Source organism: Theropithecus gelada, chromosome 1 (assembly GCF_003255815.1).
Source record: "Theropithecus gelada isolate Dixy chromosome 1, Tgel_1.0, whole genome shotgun sequence".
In the NCBI taxonomy this organism is placed as follows: Eukaryota; Metazoa; Chordata; class Mammalia; order Primates; family Cercopithecidae; genus Theropithecus; species Theropithecus gelada.
This window is the reverse complement of record NC_037668.1, coordinates 66156803-66164989: the sequence shown is the minus strand read 5'-3', so window position 1 is coordinate 66164989 and position 8187 is coordinate 66156803. Positions and strand designations below refer to the sequence as shown.

At 43.1% G+C, this 8187-nt stretch overlaps 1 long non-coding RNA gene across 1 annotated transcript; it reads right to left on the bottom strand.

The window, feature by feature from the left end:
• Nucleotides 1-2872: 2872 nt before the first annotated feature.
• On the bottom strand, nt 2873-4451 carry LOC112613926. The gene is made up of 3 exons (XR_003117016.1): nt 3531-4451; nt 3101-3163; nt 2873-2969 (listed from the first exon to the last, which is right to left on the bottom strand). It is a non-coding gene; the product is annotated as an uncharacterized LOC112613926 (long non-coding RNA).
• Between the last annotated feature and the right edge of the window lie 3736 nt (nt 4452-8187).

Here is an 8187-nt window from a genome sequence, read left to right as displayed (position 1 = left end):
GCTATTATGAATAATGCCACTGTGAACATTTATGTACAAGTTTTTGTGTGGACATATGTTTTCAATTATCTTGGTTGCAATTGCCAGGTCATAGGCTAACTGTGTGTTTAACTTTTTGAGAAACTGTTGAACTGTTTTCCATAATGGCTATATCATTTTACATCTCCATCAGCAATGAGAGTTCCAGTTTCTCCATATCCTCACCAACATTTCTCATTGTCTATCTTTTTTATTATAGCTATACTGGTGGGTGTGAAGTAGTATCTCACTGTGGTTTTTAGTTGCCTTTCTTTAATAACTAATTATGTTGAGCATCCCTTTACTTGATTATTGTGCATTTGTTTAATTTGTTATCTCCATTGAATAAATACCTATTCAGATTATTTGCTCATTATTTAATTGGGTTATTTGTCTTTTATTGTTGCATTGTAAGAGTTCTTTATATATCCTGAATAATCTTATCAGATGTATGATTTGCAAATAGTTTTGCCTATTCCATGAGTTGTCTTTTTACTTTCTTGATAGTGTCCTTTGAAGTACAAAATTTCAAATTTTGATCAAGTCTAATTTACCTATTTTTTCTTTTGTTGTTTATGCTTTGTGGTGTCTTATCTAATAAACCATTGCCTACTCTAAGGTCATAAAGGTTTGTGTCTGTTTTCTTCTTAGAGTTTTGTAGTTTTAGCTCTTACATTTGTGCCTTTCATCCATTTCGAGGCAATTTTGTATATGGTGTGAGGTAGGGGTCCAAAGCATTCCTTTCTATATGGCTATCCAGTTATCCCAGTGTCATTTGTTAAAAAGTCTATTCTTTCCCCCATTGAGTTGTCTTGGCACCCTTGTAAAAATTCAGTTAACTCACACACATTTTTAAAGATGTTGGTTCTACACTTCATTATGAATTAACTTTTTGGGATTAAAATTACTCTATGGCTTCACAGGGCCAGCATGTAGAACAGACTCTGGCACAGAGTAGATGCATAATAAGTGCTGACTTTAGTCAAATGGAATAAGCCTAGGAAATAGACACATTCACTCTTTGAGCCTCTGCTGTGTTCAGCAGACCCCCTGGGATGGAGATAAGTTATTTTCTCTCTGGCCCCTGCTCTGCCAGTAACCCTGTTGAGCATAACCATTTCTACAAAACATATATCTGATTTATCTTGTAGTTTTGATTCTGTGTCTGCCTCCTGGGGACTCAGCAAGCAAGCAAGCCTTAGCTCCTCTTTAGACCTGAGGAATTTACCTGGAAGCTCTGATCTACATCCTTGGTAGGGATGCAGAGTGCTGTGGGCTGGTGTGTATTTCTCCCTGCGGGCTACTGGGGTGGCCTTTTATGTGCAACCCTGTATGTACACGGGTGCTTTCCAGCATTCCCAGACCTTGCCTTGACAAAACAATGTGACAACATTAAAGATATATGCTTGGGAAGTAAAACGTGCTGGTACTTCCATTCCCCAGAACACGTGTTTTCATTCTGGCATGTCCTTTCTAGTCCTTTGCCACATACAGACATGTTTTCTTGCATTTGCCAGTACAGTGCAAATATGATTTTGTGGCTTCCTTTTTTACGTTGTTTTATAAATATTTTCCATATCTTTACATGGCCTTCATATTACACATTTGTAAGACTTCATTGTGTTGATATGCCAATCCCTTCCTGTTGAATATTTAGACTGCCCCCTCCCCAGCTTTTAAGAGAGTTTTTAAAGAACAAAAATGGAAACAAATCACATCCCACTTGTCGCAACCACGGTTCCTATTCAGATACAACCTGCAAGCCTTGGTGGTTACAGGCTGACCAGACCCCAAATGACTGGAGACTGGCTAAACAGATTCTGAGAAAAATATGTATAAAAGTGAACTGAGACCTCGGTGTCTCCATGAAATACGAGATTAAGCGGTTTGCATGTATGGCCTAAACTCTTCCAACTCCTAGTAAAGTAATCAGGGTCGTTGGTAGTTAAGTTAGTGAATCAGGAGACTCCGAGCTGCATAGAAAAGGAGGAAACTTTTGGCCAGTAGCAAACTAGAGTCAGAAAAGGAGAGGCCGGAGAGGCCAGTGAGCAACATTCTAACCGGGAGGGAAAACGTTGCCAACAATTTTGCCTGGTATCTCAGAATGGTCATTTGGTGCTTTGGAGAAACCCTTACATGACACAGAAGTTTCCATCTAGTTGCATCCTGATTATCAACCGACCCTCTGTGCAGACCAGGGGCCCAGGTCCTGGAGAAATCCAGCCAAGAGAAAGAAGGCGCCTCCCTGTTTCCAGGGTGTTCTTCTGGAGGCCAAGGGAGCAAGAACACACAGGGAAGATGCCGTGGGCCGGAGAGTGAAGCGCACTTGTCTCCCTGTGACTTCTTTATCTTCAAGCCCCCTACATCCCGCTAAGCTCTGCAGGGTCTGGGGGAAGCTGGGGTAGCCCCAGAGCCACCATTGTGCCCGTGCAATTAAACAAGAATGCTCCGACTTGACAGTTCCACTGTGAAAGTTTTCAAATAGTGTTTGGAATGTTTACATAATTGTTGAAAAGAGGCTTTTTCAATGTACCTGTTTACACTCTTTCCTTTTGGAAATTCTTTCAGCAATCAGGCCGTGGAGGGCTCTCAGGCTGCACTTGCCGCCCTTGATTGCGGAGGGAGGAATGAAAGGCCCGTCAGTGAATCGCTGGGAAAACATTCCCTAACAAACGCCCTCTAATGAGGGGGCGCCGCTTTCGCTGCCGCGGCGGCGGTGGAGGGGGCGCCGGGAGCGGCGGGGCAGGGGCGCGGGCCCGGGGGGAGGCCGGGCCGGGTTTTGTGGCGGCGCTCCCGGTTGGAGGGAGCGAGGACCCCGGGTCTTTGTGTGCAAATTTCCCACCGGGACCAAGCAACTTTCCACAATTTAATTAAGTGGCTGTAGAGTCCGGAGTTGGCCTAACAAGCCCCTGTTCATGAATGAAAGATTTGTCCCCAGCAGCGGGGGCCGGCTGGAAACAAAGTGGGCCGCAGTTAGCCTGGATCCGGCCGGTTTCTTGGCTCCGCGGCCAGCCCCAGCCGCCCGGGAGCAGGAGAAGGCGGCTGCGGGGGCTGGCAGCGGTCCTTCTGGGACGCGTCTCACCTAGCTCGCAGCAAATATGCCATCCATATGCCCAGGATCACAACCGAATCAGCTCCATCAGGCCTGGCAAAGATGCATTTAAATTGCTAATATTGCACTCGGAAGCGAGGACGGAACTGCCTGGGCTCAGCTCTGTAGGATCCACAGAGACAAACCTGGGGTGGGGGTGGGGTGAGTTAGGGAGGGGTTCGGAAACAGCCCAAGTGAGAATCTCTAGAAGCTGGCTATTAGGAGGCGCGAGAAGTGGGGATCCGTGGTAGAGAGATGCCGGAAGAAACCGTGGCAGAAATGCTCCCAGAATGGAGCGCTGGGGCTGGTAGGCCACTCGGGCCCCTTTCTCATCCATTATTTCTGAAGAGAGGCCGGCTGGAGTTTCTACAAAGGCTGCTCTGCTCCAGGGAGGCATCCCCCCACTCCCCAGCACTCTTACCTTTGAACAAGACAGGTTTTCTAGAAAGACAAAAAATATTGGCTGGTGGGAAGAAGGGAGGGGCCAGCTGCCGCTGTGAGATGTTTCTCGGTTACAGTGGTTGAGTGTCCCTGCCCTTGGCGGTGGTCTGTCAAGCAGGTTTGGGATCGGGGGTCTTTTGCAGTCACTTTCCAGTGGAGGGTTCAATGAGTGTTTTTCTCTGACTGTATTTTTAGAAAAAATTATGATGACAGTTGTTAGGTCTCAGGCAGGCAGGCAGGCAGCACATTCCATTACAAAGTTAGCATGAAATCAATATGTAAATAACCCTTTCTAACTGGCAGCTATTTTTGAAGGCAGAACGCACCGGATGTTGCAGGTTTGTTCCAGTTCACTTTAAATACCTCTCTGTCCTCAGAGTCTGTGAATGTGCTCACATTCAGAAGAGCCTTTCCCCCTTTTCACTTGGTCTTTGCGGCGTCCCTGATAGCGGTAATGCCACCATGAGCTTTGTCCTCAAATCTCCTCCTCCATCATTTAAAAATCAGATTGACAAGATCTGCTCCAGGCTGGGAGTGTTAGTTCCCCTTCGGCATGGCCATTTTTCAAAAGCACGGGTTGCTCCAGGAAGGGTAGAGGCGGCAGAAGCCGCGGCCATCCGAGGAAAGAATTAAAAGAGAGAGAAAGACCGAGAGGCTGCGATCAGGGTTGAATCAGAGATTCAGACAGTTACTGCCAAAATGCATAGAAGTCATTGCCAGGACATAAAAGGTCAGAGGATACCAGCCGTGAGAAGAGCCAGGTTAGAACCGTGACTGCAGCTGAGCAGGAAGAAACAGGTCTCAAGGTACTCCTGAGTGAGTAAGGGCCTGAGACCGAAGGTCTTCGCATAGTTCCTTGTCAGTAGTGACAGTTTTCATTGTTGTTTAATTTTGAAACTAGCTGTGCTATGTGTATCTGCATTAAAACAGAAATACTTCTAGAATGTTTTACGTCAGGCATGGACGGTGCCACAATGTCTGGTGTGACATATGGGGTGTGTGTATGTGTACATGTGTGTATTTATTTTCTGAATTCAAAAGGGCGAGGAAGTTCAAGCTGGGGCCCAATAGTAATGATTCCTACAGTTACTACTGTTCTGTGAGTTGTTATGTACTTGCAGTTTTAGAGTCTTTTTTAAATAATTGAGTTGAAATCTGCTTTGCTGTAACTTATATCCCATGGACTTAGACCCAGAATAAGGCTTCCTCTGCCATAGAATCGTCTTCAAGACAGGTGGTGTCTCATTCAGAGATTTCTCTACTCCAAGATAAATAGTTCTTGTTCTTCAGAGATGGAGTCCCCTCCCACAAGGAGACTCCTTCGGGTCCATGTGTTGCCTCCATGTTCTTGCCATTTAGTGCATCTTTGGCATAAACCAGGAACAGATATTCCTCTTGAGGATTTTTAGTGTGATTTAACTGCAAAAGGACTGTCTCTCTGCAGGAGAAGATGCATTTGGGGTGAGGCTTTAACCCTCCCAGTGCACAGAGCTCTGTCTTTTATTGCATGAAGGTGGTCAGATGAGGTAGAAATTTGACCTGTTCTCTCTGGGCCGGGAAGGCAGAGTTATGATCGCTGAGGAAGGGGAAATATTACAGGGAAGTCATATTTCAGCTTAAAGGTGGCGTGAAGAAGAATTTTCTAATGAAGAAGAAATGACATGCTTTAAGAGGTAGTGAGTGTCCTACAACCTGGAAGGATTCAGGCTGGGTAGAGGGTTTCACCAAAGGCAGCTTGCAACTCTGGATCTGGTCATCTATTTGCTTACACATTTATTGATGCATGCTAGATACAAGGTGCCATTCCAGGCTCTGAGAGGTTTCATCATAGAAGTTAATAGAGAAGGAACTAATTTTTTTTAGATTGGGATAAAATACACATAACAAAATTTATCATCTTAACCATTTTAAATATACAGTTCAGGGTATTATGTTCACATTGTTGTGCAAACATCACCACTACCCATAGAACTCCTTTCATTTTGCAAAACTGAAACTCTGTATCCATTAAACACCTTCCCATTTCTCCCTATCCTCAGCTCCTGGCAACTACCATTCTATTTTCTGTCTATAAATTTGACTACTCTAGGTACCTCATATAAGTGGAATATGAGGAATTATACAGTATTTGTCCTTTTGTGACTGCCTTATTTGACTTGGTAAATGCCCTCAAGGTTCATCCATGTTGTAGCATGCAGAATTGCCTTCCTTTTTAAGACTAATTCATGTTCCGTTGTATGTATGTATACTACGTGTTGCTTATCCACTCATCTGTCAATGGACACTTGCGTTGCTTCTACTTTTTGGCTACCGAGAATCAGGCTGTTGTGAATATGTATGTGCAGATATATATGTGCAAGACTCTGCTTTCTATTCTTTTGTGTATGTACCCAGAAGTGGAATTACTGATCACATGATAATTCCTGTTACATTTTCTGAGGAACCAGTATATTGTCTTCTGCAGGAGCTTCATCATTTTACATTTCCACCAACAGTGCAAATTCTCTCTACATTCTCACCAACACTTGTTATTTTCTGGAATTTTTTGACAGTCACTATTCTAATGTGTGTGAGGTGGTATCTTAGTGTGGTTTTGATTTGCCTCTCTCTAATGACTAGTGATGTTGAGCATCCTTTCATGTGCTTATTGGCCATGTGTGTATCTTCTTCAGAGAAATGTTTAGTCAAGTCCTTTGCCCATTTTTTAATCAGGTTGGATTTTTTGTCGTGGTTTATATATTCTGGATATTAACTCCTTAGAAATATAATGTGCAAATATTTTTTCCCATTCTATGTGCTATCTTTTTACTCTATTGGTTGTGCCCTTTGATGCACAGGAGTTTTACATTTTGATGAAGTTCAATTTATTTATGTTTCTTTTGTTGCCTGTGCTTTGGCATCATAGTGAAGAAATAATTGCCATAGCTCATGTCATAAAGCTTTTCCCTTGTGTTTCTTTCTAAGAGTTTCATAGTTTTAGCTTTTACATTTAGGTTTTGGGTCCATTCTGAGTTAATTTTTGTATATGATGTAAAGGGTCCAACTTCATTTTCTTGTATGCAGATATCCAATGCAAGATACTCATAATCCTTTGTTGAAAAAACTGTTCTTTTCCCATTGAATGGTCTTGATGCCCTTGCTGAAAATCATTTGACAATATATGTGAGGGTTTATTTCTGGGCTGTCTATTCCCTGGGCTAATATGTCTAACTTTATGCCAGTACCACATTATTTTGAACTGTAGCTTTGCAGTAAGTTTTGAAGTCAGGAAGTGTGAGATCTCCAAGTTTGTTCTTCTTTTCCAAGATTGTTTTCGTTATTTGGGGTCTCTTGACATTCCACATGAATTTTAGGAAAGAAGAACTAACATTTACTGACTATGTATGATCTCCTAAGTGCTGGCCATGCAAATAGGATGTAAGGAAGAAGTAAGCCTTGTTTTCTAAAAGTACAATCTTATAAGAAAAGATAAGACATAACAAATACATGTAAAGCAGAAGTGAACAGGTGCTTTATGCACCTACATATTATGAAAGAAGGGAAGGGAGGAGAAACTGGAGACAGTTTGAGACAACTTTTAGAAAGAAAAGTTATGGTGGAATCTTTGATTTATGGATTGTTAAAGCTGTCACAATGTTTTTCCTGAATGTGGAGAAGCGAACTATGCTAAGATAGCCAATCTCTGTCTTTTGGTTGCTCTTTTCTCATCCTTTCTTTTTTCTATCATTTTTCCTTTTATTTTTTTTTTTGAGACAGAGTCTCACTCTGTCACCCAGGCTGGAGTGCAGTGGTGCGATCTTGGCTCACTGCAACCTCTACCTCCCAGGTTCAAGCAATTCTCCTGCCTCAGCCTCCCAAGTAGCTGGGACTACAGGCACGCACCACCTTGCCCCGTTTTTGTGTATGTGTGTGTGTACCATGTTTGCTAGGCTGGGCTCCAATTCCTGACCTCAGGTGATCCACCCGCCTCAGCCTCCCGAAGTGCTATGATTATAGGTATGAGCCACTGCGCTCGGCCTCTCCCCCTTTCTTAACCTATCGGCTCCTGACTGTCCCTAATAACATTTAATTCAGTCAACAGGTATTATTACATACTATCTGCTAGATACTGACTGGGATACAGTGAGCAAAACAGACCCAGCCTCTGGCTCATGGAGGTTACACCTAGAGGGAGAGACAAACGTCAGATACTTGTATGAGTATATATAATTAAGGACTGACACATGCAATGAAGGGAAAGTTCAGGAAACTATCAGAACATATCATGAGGGAACTGACTTAGCTGGAGAGGAAGTGTCAGGGACAGCTTTTCTAAAGGAGTGACATTTGAGCTGAGATGGAAAAGATGAGTAGGAGCAGGCTTGGTGAAGGGGCTGCAGGGAAGCATACCAGGCAGAGAGGAAGAGCAACAGCTAAAACCTCAAAACGGATGAATGAAATCTAATTTTAATGTTAAACCAAATAAATAGCCAAGTAAGCATTGGTCTTCAAATCCATCCTCTGGTTCCAAAAATTACCTAGGACTCAGGAAAGTTGAGGAATTTATTCACTGAAGCACTCAAATGTTGTTATATGTGAGATTTAAACAGAAACATGTCATTGCTGCCATTTGAATGAATGTCACAAAAAGGTTTAGG